Genomic DNA, 13,278 nt, shown 5'->3' with positions numbered 1-13,278 from the left:
AAGTGCTTGGGTTCCTGCCACACATGTTGGAGACCTGCACACAGTTCCAGGTCCCTGGCTTCTACTTGACCAGACCCCAGCCATTGTGGCCATCTGAGAAGTGAACTAGTGGGTTGAAGATTTCTCTCTGTATCCCCCTCTGCCTGTAACAGCTTTTTGAATAAATAAATAAATCTTAAATAAAAAAGGAAATTGAATTCTATATTAATGACAAACAAGACTTTAGAATAAGGAACAATACCAGGAATAAAGAGAAATAAGAGGATATAACAATCCTAGATATTTATTCAAGCAATAATTCAGCTTCAAAGGACTTGAAGAAAAAACTGATATAGCTGAACACTTTTTTATTGGAAACTTTTAAGCTCCTCAACAACAATTTTACTTTACTGGAATTTTTAAGAATCTTTATCTCCGAGATGAGAACTAGTTACTGTATAGCATTTACACCATCAGCATGTGCACTGTCTTTGTGAAGATGAAACTCTAATTCTCAACATTAATACATTAAGTATTAGATAAAATATTCATTCAAAATAGCAACTACATTCCAAACATTTTCTATCTGTTATATAAGCAGTATAATAATTCATACTGTATAGAAAGAAACTGGGATTCTATGAGAATATGAACTTGCCCAAGATCATGCAAGAAGGGCAAATTGCTAATATTTGAACTCAGTTCTATTTGCTGATAAGTCTGTAATCTTTCCAACATATCACATTATTTTTCCATAAAACACACGAGAAATTGACATAGTCTTCTAAAAAAAAAATCAAACCCTTGCTGGTTTGAGTCCTGGCAGCTTTGCTTCTGGTCTCAATTCCTTCCAATACATCCTGAGAGGCATCAGAAGATGTCTCAAGCTCTGGGCCCAGACCACTCAAGTGGGAGAGCCAGATGGAGTTCTGGACTTCTGGTGTTGGCTGGCCCAACACTGGGCATTTGAGAAATGAACCTGTAGATGGAAGATCTCAACATCTCTCTCTTGTGCATGCGCTCCCACTCTCGCTCTTGGCTCTCACTCTTGCTCTGCCTTTCAAGTAGATGAAAACAAAGTTCTAATCCTAATTTTGGTGTCAATATAAGTGATGCTCATCCTCTAAACCAGCAAGGCACTTACAAGGACAGGGAAGGCTATTTGTTGATTAACTGCTTTTGGCTTGGATAACTACTAAAAAGGACTCTAAATTTTTTTGTTGGAGACTCTGTTTTATAGGGACCACATAAACCAACATAGTCCAAAGGCCTATTAAGAAGCCATGTACAAACCAACATAGTCCAAAGGCCTATTAAGAAGCCATGTACAATTTTCAGTAATGGATACTTTGTAATTTTAAAAATCCATATACTGTACAACATTGGTATTCTGGTATTTCTTCAATGAATGTGTGAATGGAGAGTATTTCTGCAGTCAAATTATAATATTATAAACTTATTCATTCAGTGTTTAAAAAGCTTGTTAATTCAAATAAATAAAGATGTAGAAATTGATATTCTTCTGAAATTGGTAAAATCTATTATAATATTTCCATGACCTTATTAGTTAGATAAGCTTTAAAAATTTGCTCAGTAAGGAAGTAGAATTTAAAGAAATACAGGAAGCTCATTGCACAATAAAGGAGACTGAATTAAAATTCATTCTGATTTCAGTCGTAACTTAAAAGCTATTTTGGAGATGTTTAAAACATGGTAACTTGTGACTGTCATCTTCATGTTCATATGTTGGACATATTCACTCCCTAAATCTCATGGAATAGTCAGCAGGATTGATATGTTTCTAAGGAAACACATCAAGCCCAAACATAGAAATAATAATAGGTTCAAAGGGCTCCAGGGAATTATTATAAAGTCATAAAAGCTGCCAACTAATTGGAACAATGAAAGTGGAAAATTAATTTCAAGCAAGACTAAACATTTCAACCCACTCCTGACAAACTTTTAAAGAACATATACATACATACTCTAGAAAAAGATGTGTGGACTTTTAAAAATCCAAGTGATTAATTAATGTTGACTGAAGCTGCATGTAAGTATTGGGAGTACAGCAGAAAAAATCAGTTTCTGGTTTCACAAGGGGGAATTTACCTTAATCAAATTTATTAGCAAGAAAAATGGAGGTACAGAGGATAAGCTCCTTGAAGCAGCTGAAAAATGGGCCAATATTCAAAGCTTTGTGACAATGTTTTTCTTGGTCCAAGGAAAATATAACCAGGGTGTTAAAGGAAGTAAAGACAGAAATAGGAGACCCTTCTTATGAATAGTTATCCAAGCCAAAAGCACTTCGTTCTGTAGAGACCCCCCTAAGATTAGCCAATGTGATGGAATTATTTTAAAAAGGTCTGGGTATGTACCAAGTGGCTTGCATGCCAATTGACATCACTCATATGAAAAGTGTTAAAAGGTGTTTTGAGGGTCAAATGAAGAAACACTTGGAAGCTTCTTTGCTAGATGAAGGAATGCCAACTGACTGCTTCAGATGGGAAAGAGATGCTTCATTAACTTGTCAAAATGTCAGAAAGATATTATTTCTGCCGAAGAAAAGAGGTGTTATAACACATCCTTAGAATTTCTACAGTGGGCAATTTTCTGAAATGTTCTACTGGGGTTAAAATGATCTCTTTACTTAAAAGTGGCATAATGGGAAAATTGATAGATTGAATTGAAACTTGCTAAACCTTAAGAAACAAAAGTTATTTGGCAAATGAATCATTACTAGTTCAGAAAAATCACTGCCTCCAGAGTTCTTAATTTTGGCATCCAGATGGATGGCTTCCCCCTTTTATATAAAGTCTATGTAAAAATCCCTCCTTAGGCTCTCTGTATACTAGTATATGGGATTATTTATGTTTGCATAAGGCTTAGTTTTGAATAAAATTTCAAATCTTATACATTAAGGAAAAGTTAGTCTCATCAAAGACATCACCTTGGCAGCCTCTATACTCATTTCAGGGATGCTGCCTTTGGACAAGTCATTCTTGGAATTTCTCTTCCAGAATTTTCCCACAAGACCATGACAAACTTTAAAAATTGTACTTAACAGTGAAAAAATTTTCATACTTTGAACAAAAATATTGTATTTGGGCAAGATCCAAAGAAATCAGAGCTTTGGTAAAGAAAGTTAGTGATTAAACTGTTACTAATTTTTTTAAAAAATGAGACAAAACCGTTTAAGTGAACAATGTAATATTCTTTGGTGCCTTATAATTTAGTTTTAAAAGTACTCCCCAAAGTGTTTTAAACATGTTTTGATCAAGGAGGTATGTTTGCAATGGGGATAAAGATTTTCAAGGTGATTACTTTGAAGGACAATATTCAAATTGGTAGCTGGCATGCTGACACTCTTAGGATGTTTATAGTTTTAGATTAGAGGGAAGTAGAAAGTTATTGATGTCAAGTAAAAAAATACTTGATGACTTTAGGAGATGGGGCAATATACTTAATTTTCTATAGAAAAAGAATAAATTTTTCTGGTGATGTGCTATGGAGAAAAGAGCAGGATACCTGAAGGAAGTTCAGAGTTGAGGCTATGTGAACTTGGACAAGTTGCTATAACTCTTCTAGAACCTTTATTTTTAATCTTAAAAATGAGATTATGTTTAATGTTGGAGATGAGATACAATATTATTGTTCCAGTTGAAAAGCATGCATGTGTACAGGAATGATGATTGTGAAGTTCGAATGAGATACTACATATGAAAACAGTTCTAGAACATTAATGCTCATAAATATGATGTATTATAATTTCTGAGAAAATATTTTATGATGAAAAAATTAGGAGCATATAATAATATTGTATTTAATTCTACCTCCTGGCTTCCTAACAATATTGTTTCTAGTTTCACTTTTGCATAGACGAACATCAACTTTGCCACATTTTTCCCTATGTAAAAGAAAGAGATAAAATATTTGTCTTTTAATTTTCACAAGAAAATACAAATGGTGTATTACTAGAAACATCTGGAAGAAAGGTCTGTATAAAAAATAATTTGCCTCTTTAAAATTTTTAATTAATTGTTTTTACTTTATTTAAGAGAGAGCAAGAGAGAGAGAGATTGAGGGATGTCTCCTACCCACTGGCTCACTCCTCAAATGCTCAAATATCCACGACAGCAGGAACTTGGCAAAGCCAAAGCCAGGAGGAAGAACTCAACCCAGGTCTCCTATGTGGATGCCAGGATCCAAGTACTTGGGTCGTCATCTTCTGCCTTCGAGAGTGTGCATTCTCAAGAAACTATACCAGAAGTGTAGTAGCTAGGACCTGAGTGAGGCACTGAGATACGGGATGTGGGTATTCAAAGCAGCAAATTAATCATTATGACAATGCCTACACCATGAATTTATTTTATGTGAAGTGGCTTGACAAGTGCCTGGCACTAAATCTCACTCTGTGAGTGAGATCCCAGTGGAAAGAACGGGCCATCAAAGAAGGAGGTACCTTTCTCTGAAGGGAGGAGAGAACTTCCACTCTGACTACGACCTTGTCTAAATATGATCAGAGTCGGTGAACTCAGGGGGCTTCCATAGCCTTGGCAGCTCATGACAAGAGCCTAGGGTGATTACTGATGCCATAAACAAGAGTGTCAATTTGTTAAGTCAACAACAGGAGTCACTGTGCACTTACTCCTCATGTAGGATCTCTGTCCTTAATGTGCTGTACATTGTGATTTAATGCTATAACTTGTACTGAAACAGTATTTTACACTTTATGTTTCTATGTGGGTGCAAACTCTTGAAATCTTTACTTAATATATACTATTGACCTTCTGTATATAAAGAGAATTGAAAATGAATCTTAACTTGAATGGAATGGGAGAGGGAGCAGGAGATGGGAGAGTTGCAGATGGGAGGGAAGTTGTGGGGGGGGGAAGCCATTGTAATCCATAAGCTGTACTTCATAAATTTATATTTTTTAAATAAAAGTTAAAAAAGACATGTTACACATGGTGTTAAGATTCATGGACAATACTTTCAAAGTCTTTCAAATTTACATATTTTTAAAAGTTTTTTTTTATTTATTTGAAAAAGTTACAGAGGGGAAGAAGAGGGCAGAGAGAGAGAGAGAGAGAGAGAGGATCCTTCATCCACTGGTTCACTCCTTAGATGGCCTTAAATGCCAGGACTAGGTCAGCTGAAGGCAGGAGCCAGGAGCTTCATTTTGGTCTCCCACATCTGTACAGGGACCCAAGCACTTGGGTCATGTTCTGCTGCTTCTCCCAGTCCAGTAGCAGGGAGCTGTATTGGACATGGGAGAGTTGGATTGGAAGTGGAGCAGCTGGGATATGAGCCCAGGGCCTTTATGGGATGCCAGTGTTGCAGGCTGTGGCTTTACCAACTATGCCACACTGCCAGCCCCCACATTTACAAATGTAAAACTCGTATTTGAGCAGATTTTCCAGTAAGCATGCTGGTATTTTATTTTCACACCGCATTAATTGTAGTCCATGAGGTCTAAGAGATGGGATAAACAATTCAAACAATGATTAAATAAATTGAACAACATGAATTATTTTGGACACAAAGGAGTCACAACAAAAGACCCTGGTATTATTTTCAGATCTCTAAATTACATATTGACATTAAGTATATAGAATTAGAAACATCATGCAAAATGCCCTGAGCACAAAAAGTAGTTTGCATTTGGCATAGAAAATTCCTTGAGACTTCTGAAAAAAAAAAAAACCCAACATTTTATCATTACTCTTTCTTCTCTATTGCTAAATAAGCTCGATGTGTTGTAAAACACTTTTTATGCATAGCAAAGGATATTTAATATTTTCTATGCAGTTAGAAAAACAGCAGTAATACATCTCATAGACAAGAAGGGGCTCTTCTTAGGTCTCTCCAATATTCTCCAATGTGCATACAATCATTCCAAGTGCTGAAGTTTGCCTTGTGAAAAGTCAAGCTCTCCACTGTCTGCTTTCTCTGGCTCACTGTGTGAAGGTAAGGATTATAATTCATTCTCCTTGCTAAGAAAATGATTTCTGTTTATGGTCCATGCTGAAAATGGATGCTCAATAAATCAGAAAGACTTATTTTCATTGCATGTAACAGAAAACCGAGGGTGTCTCAAACCATTAGCACATTTAATTTGATGAATAAGAAACCCAGGTTAGTCAGTAAGGGGACATTTCACTGACTTGGTGATGCCAGAAACTGGTCCAGACACTTTTCAGTCTTTTCTCAGGATGTTGGCCTTGTCCTTTGTCCGATGGATGGTTACAGAGCCTGCTAGAACTCCTGGCAATAGTTCTAATGTGATGGCATCTAGAGAAGGAAGAGAGGAGAGGGGTCAAATGTGAGCTTTACATGTTCATCTCTCTTTTTTTTTAAGGCTAAAATATTTTCCAGAAGCAGTTCAAAGATTTTCACATAGTATTTCCCAGGATTATGGCTCATGGCCATCTTGAATAGAAGAGCCTGGAAAGATGAATTTCTATCATTCTTAGACTCTGTGACATGTCAGCAAAATTTGACTATTGAATGGGTAGGTAGAGAGTCATACAAATAACAGACTTTGTGTTTGATTTTCCCATATAACACAGGAACGTCTAACTCTCAGTCACAGCAAAGAGATACTTCTACTTCTACTTCCCACAGATGAGGCACCTAACAGATGAGGGTTCTGTAGGAGGTGAGAGAATGTGTCAAATGGACTCTTGGGAGAAGACATTCCAGACTAAGGGAATGAGTGTGAAGACATTAATCCAAGAGAGAACTTGCCATGTTTGGGGAAAATAGGGTCACTTTTGCAGAGTGGAGTGCTACTTAAATGAGTGAACAGATAGCAATAACACATGGATATGTTTACCAATTGGTCTGTTGCTAAGTCTTAATCCTTCTTTATTAGGGTACTGGAGAAAAAGGATTTCTTACAGAAATCTTATGCTGGTTCAATCCAAGTCTTTTTCTTTATTTTTGATTCAGTTCTTTGCTACCCATTGATTCTCCTTTCATAATAGCCAGTCTTTTGAATAGTTACTTACTATGCATTGGCTATAATATTATTGATTAATGTATACATATTACTTGATTTTCTCAAGCTTAAAGACTAAGATAATCAGGTTCACATACCCAATAGCAAACTCTGTGAAGGCCTGAAACAGAATTAAAACTTTTTTCCCAAGTGATGCCACATTCTAAACTAATTCACTAATTCACCAAAGCTCATACTAAATTTGTAATTTTCTTCTGTGTAGTATAATGTCAAAATTAAAAGTACTCCAGTAACTCAATCAATGTAATAACAACACACAGGATACGTGTATCTGCAGGCTCTCTGCCCATTATTCAGAAAGCCTATAGGATTGATTTGTAAGTTATATTGACAAATATCTGTCTCTTTCATTCCATCTTTCCATTTTTACTAGCTGGCACTAAGGAATAGATAAATATCTGTCTACATTATTCTTTATTACGATTTGCCATCCAGACATTTCTTACCTATCTGTTATAGTTTTTATGTCCCCCACCTGATTTGATAATTACTGACAAGCTTGCAGAAGGGCTATTATTCTTTTCCCATATGCTGCATTTTACTTTGAGAACAAATACTGTTACTATTATTTTTGGAGTGTGAATGAGATTTCTGTTTATTAGTGGTATCTGGTTGGGGGTTTGCAGAGTCATTCATTTTGATATATTTAACAATGAAAAAGAGGAACATGGGGAAGAAATTTCTGAAATTTATTTACATCTTGGCTGCAGGTCCCAATATTCTGGAAGTACCAGTTAGCTTGTGAAGTCTTGTTTTCAACAACTGTTTTCTCATTAGAAGGCTGTCTCCAGCCACAAGGTCTGCAGAACATAAGAGAGTGCCCTGAATCATTGCTCTGTATATTTCCATTCTGTTACATGTTTTCTAGAAATACCAGTTCTTGGAGCAAGTTGACTCCTTGTTGCTGTGAAAACTCCTACTTCATTTATCTGGGATCTTTTTAAGGAAATGTGACAGCTTCTACCATTTCTGGTTTTGCTCTTGTACTCTGATGGCATGGCTGTCCCATTGTCCCACATTGTGTAGAAAACTGATCCTAGGGAGATTTTTTGAAAACCTATCTGAAGATCTGGCAAAGCTCCACTGTAGGTTCTAGGCAACAACCCCTTGTTGGCAGTTACTTTAGTCAGCAGGCATGTGGGCTTTGCCTGTAGCAGCTGGTTCTGTTGGCAAACATTCTTTTTGGAAACAGTTTTCAGTCCATGGATAGCAGAGTGCTCTCAGTGGTAGTGGGCTACAGTGCTCAAGTGTCCCATAAGTCTTCAAAAGAGTTCCTCTAAATCCTCTGAAGTTGTATTGGCAAAGCAAGACTATGCCAAACTCTACACTCCTGTCCTCCCACTCCATTCCTTTTCATTCATAAAATCATAGAATATTTGAGTTGGAAAAAACCACATTTAAGCTCAACTCCTTATTTTGTAGTTGTGAAATGTAGACCTCAGAGAAATGCTCTGATTGTTTAATGTTATATAACAAATCAGTGTTAAGCCAAGATTGGAAGAAATTTTTAACCATTCCCTGGCCAAATTACATTTGTCGCAAAATGCTCTGAACCTGAGCCCTGCCACACTGATGACTTGTTTCCTTGCTGAAGGCAAAGGACAAGGACTCTGTCTAAGCAAAGCAAGGAAAAGGTGTACATTGGAAATTCAAGGAGTTATTCAGAGAATTGAGAGAAAGCTTGAAAAAAATCTGGCTTTTGCAAGACAAAATCTGGGAACCTGGGAAACTGCAGAGACCCCCGCCCTAGCAACTTGAGACCTGGATCTGTGGGTGTTGCTTCTGTCCCCATGAGTGTCCTCCTCTGTAAATGGTCCACAGACTATCTAATTATCTGATGTGATATGAATTATTGGCTTGTAGCTCTCTACTGTGGTCCGGGAGTGCAGTGGAGGATGTCCCAAGTCCTTGGGCCCTGCACCCGCATGGGAGACCAGGAGAAGCACCTGGCTCTGGGCTTCAGATCATCGCACAGGCCATGGCGGCCATTTTGGGGGTGAACCAACGGAGGGAAGACCATTCTCTCTGTCTCTTTCTCTCTCTCTCTCTCTCTCTCACTAACTCTATCAAAAAAAATTATTGGTTTGTATGTCAACATTATTGTAGGATGTATGTGTTTCTATACAAGAGAATGAGTGAATTTTATTTTCATTTGGTGATGGTGAGGAAGATGATTAAATATGATTGCCAGACAAAACAGAACCACATGTCACGAAGGAAGGCCAGTCTGCCCCAGAGAGGTGCTTTCTGTTTTCTGATATCCCAAGAATAAAGAAGGAATGCTGGCTAGATGAAATCAAGAATTATGCCCTACTGACATTGAAATGGAATTAGAGGGACAACTTTTAAGAATTGGCTCCTAAACCTGCTGAACTCATGCAGGGCCTTCTTTTCTGTCTTCCTCCTTCTCCTTTAACCCTCCCCTTTTCCTCTCCTGCATCATTTGATCTTCTCTTTGTCAGACTCTTGAAAAGAGCAGATAAAGTGTCAGATGCAAGAATTACGATATACTATGATTAGGATGAACTCAACAAAGATAGACAAAACATAGGTGCCGTATGGTGTGGGGGGGTGATATTGAATTCCGAGTTCACAAGTAGATTAATACAAGTAGGTTATACTCCAACAGTTGGGGCATCTTTCCTTGTTACTTGGCTTGATGATTTTTAGGAAACAAGAGAAATGCTATTGGCATGCTAATAAAATCATAACACTGGATTTCTATTCATTTTACAAATTGAGTAACTATGGCTTTAAAAGGTACAAAGTAAGGAAATGTTTTGAAATTTTCTTAATGAATTACATAATCATCATAATTATTTTTCTCAAATTTAACCTGTTAGAGTTATATATAATATTATATAATATAATATATACATATGATATATTATATGTACAGCAAAGTTTTATATATATATATATATATCCCCTAAGGTAATATGTTTTAAAGTTTAATTCTTTGTCTTAGTAAGACTTAGAAAATCTAATGAAAGAATTCATTTAAAGTAATCAAAGTGCCTGTGTAAAGAAGGAACTAGATAATCCCGCTTAGAAATAATTCAACTATTCACATTTGCTTTCCTTCATAATATATTGTGTAAAAGTTACAGTATTTTTGAAACATATTAAAGTTAGTTGAAATTAGACTATGTTTTTTTTTTTTTTTGAAAGGGGAGAGAGAGGGACAGAGGGAGAGAAAGGGAAAGTGAGAGAGAGCAAGAACACTGTCCCATCTGTTTATTCACTCCTCAAATGCCTACAATGTCCAAGACTGGCCCAAAGCCAAAACCAAGAATCAGGAACTCAATCCAGGTATCCTACGTGGGTGGCAAAAACTCAATTATCTGAACCATCAACTGTTGTCTGCAGGGATTTCATTAGCAGAGGAATCGAACTGGAACCTGGACTTGAATTTAAAGCAGGTGCTTGGATATGGGAAATAAGTGTTTTAATCAGAGCCTTCACTGCTAGAACAAATTTTATCCCTAGGCCTGTGATTTTTTACCTTTTTTTCTCTCTTGGCTGAGACAATATGCAATATTAGAGGAATTATTTCTCTTCTGTCAAAAATAATCAGTCATGATAGATTATCATCAGGTAGGTAAAATACTCAACATTAAAGCTGTATATCTTTTAAATATTTTATAAATTTGAATAAAATAAATTGTGTTCATTAAGGAATTAAAACATTATAAAATATTCAAAAGGAAACTTATTGATTTATTAAGTTTTTGAATGCATTTAACTATCTGTAGGGGTATTACACATCAGACTTAGAAAATGATAATCAGAAAATTGATTTCTTCTTGTTTTCATGTATCAGTTCTTTATTTTTTATAGCTGAATAATATTCCAGTGTATATATGACATTTCATTTATTCATTCATCAATTGATGGGAATTTGAGTTATTTCCACCTTTCATTGTTAATAATAGTATTGTTATAAATATTTGTGTTTTAAATTTTATGTGAACATGTGCCTTCAATTATTTTGGGTATATCTAGGAGTGGAATTTCCTGGACATGTGGTAATACTATCTTTCTTTCTGTCTCTCTGCCTTTTAAATAGATGGATGAGTAGATGGATAGATAGGTAGACATATATATATCTTTCACATTTGGAGGAAGTGCTGAATTCCCCTATGGCTGCACTATTTTACATTCCTACCAATAACCTATGAAGGTTTCAGTTTTTCCATGTTAACACTTGTTATTTATGTTCTTAAATTATAGTCACCACAGTTATCATAAAGGGTATGAAGTAGTATATGGTCTTGGTTTCAATTGGTATTTCTCTAATAATTAAGGATGCTGAGTATATACTAATTTAAGTCAGTGTCTTTTTAAAAGAATTTCAACACAATCACACTAAAAATCGAACAGTACATAAAAATTAACATGATGCAACCATCGTGTCAGCATGCTGCAATTTATAACCTATAAAATTCATGTGTATATTTTTATAGATTTCTGACTAAATACATAAATAGGCATATGAAAATATTATCTTGGGAGACTCAGCTGACATGAAAAAGAATCCCAGTCTTCTCTAAGATGACTTTCATCTTTCAGGGGTTGTTAAAAGCTATCTGAAGACTAAGTACAAGAAACTTCCAAGAAGTAAGAAGAGAAATGGATGATTGTCTTCAATAATGCAAATTGCTGATTATGAAATATTTTCCTCTCTGGTAGTGTCCCATTCCTCCTCCTTTTCATGAGAACTTCAAGTATCCAGAGTCCCTGATTTCTCTGACTTTTTCATTTCTAAATTTACTGTGGCAAAAGAATCATATTGTTATTATTTCCATGTTAACATGAATGTAGTCCAATGCATTACAATTGCAACACTAATAAAACATCAAGTTATTGAAATCATTGAATTTGCCATTTGAACCATGAGAATGCCAGCTCCTAGTCCTGTATTATTCATATTTTTTTATTACCTTTATCTCATTCTTCTGTTCCTGCATGGCCATCAGCTGTTATCCGACTTTTCTTTCTGTTTTGAGTATAGCTTTCTAACTTCAAATATGGGCCCTGAAACCATATTCTAAATACCTGTTGAAAGGGTGTTTTAAATAATGACAAACAGATGCTTAGTGGTTTCCTCTGTAACACAGCCTCAGGGGTTTAGAAGATGGATTTTCTAATGGCTGTTTTGGCTGTATAGTTATTTCTTCCTTTCTATTACATGGTTATATCGCATATGTGATGCCTGATATTTGATTGCAAATATTCCAGTGACCTCAGTTTTTTTTAAACATGCCTACAGTGTCAACATTTGCGTTTTATGCAACAGTCAGTTTAAATTATAAACCATGAGATTTTCAGTAGGGACTTTCATAGAAGGTTAACATGGACTGATATTCCAGCAAAACACTTACCATGATGCTACATGGCTGATCTTATGCCTGTCACCCCACCCCCACCCCATTAGGCTTATTGCGTTAATTACCCCTTTCATCAGATGGATGTTGCCAGTTAATGTACTTTGTTGCCGCCTGTTCTTTTCCAAAGATATGAGTCTTAGGTTGACTTCTTAAAATTTGCCAGATCTGGGGGCCGGCGCTGTGGCACAGTGGGTTAAGCTACTGCCTGCAGTGCTGGCATCCCATATGGGCGCAGGTTCTAGTCCTGGCTGCTCCTCTTCCAGTCCAGCTCTCTGCTATGGCCTGGGAAAGCAGTAGAAGATGGTCCAAGTCCTTGGGCCCCTGTACCCATGTGAGAGCCCCAGAAGAAACTCCTGGTTCCTGGCTTCGGGGCAATGTAGCTTCAGCCATTGCACTCAATTGAAGAGTGAACCAGCAGATGGAAGACCTCTCTCTCTCTCTCTCTCCATCTCTTTCCCTGCCTCTCCTTTTCTCTGTGTAGCTCTGACTTCCAAATAAATAAATCTTGTAAAAATTGCCAGGTCTAATAGCAGAACTATCTTCATCTATTTTTTCCTTAAAGACAGAAATTTAAAGTTCATTTATGCAGTTTATTTTAAAGATTTAAAATGACACACACACACACACATACACACTGAGAGACAGAGATTGAGAGATAGAGAGATAGGTAATCTTCCATGTGCAGGTTCACTCCTCAAATGCCTGCAACAACCAAGGTTGGGTCAGGCTGAAGTAAAGAAATGGAAATGTCATCTAGTGCTTCATGTGGCTGGCAGGGACCCAGCTACTTGAGCCATACTTCCAGAGCATGTAATAGCAGGAAGCAGGATGAGAAGTGCAGGCAAAACTCCATACCAGGTACTTTTATGGGAGATGTGGGTATCCCAA

Source organism: Oryctolagus cuniculus, chromosome 5, assembly GCF_964237555.1.
Source record: "Oryctolagus cuniculus chromosome 5, mOryCun1.1, whole genome shotgun sequence".
In the NCBI taxonomy this organism is placed as follows: Eukaryota; Metazoa; Chordata; class Mammalia; order Lagomorpha; family Leporidae; genus Oryctolagus; species Oryctolagus cuniculus.
Note: the sequence above shows the minus strand (reverse complement) of the source record.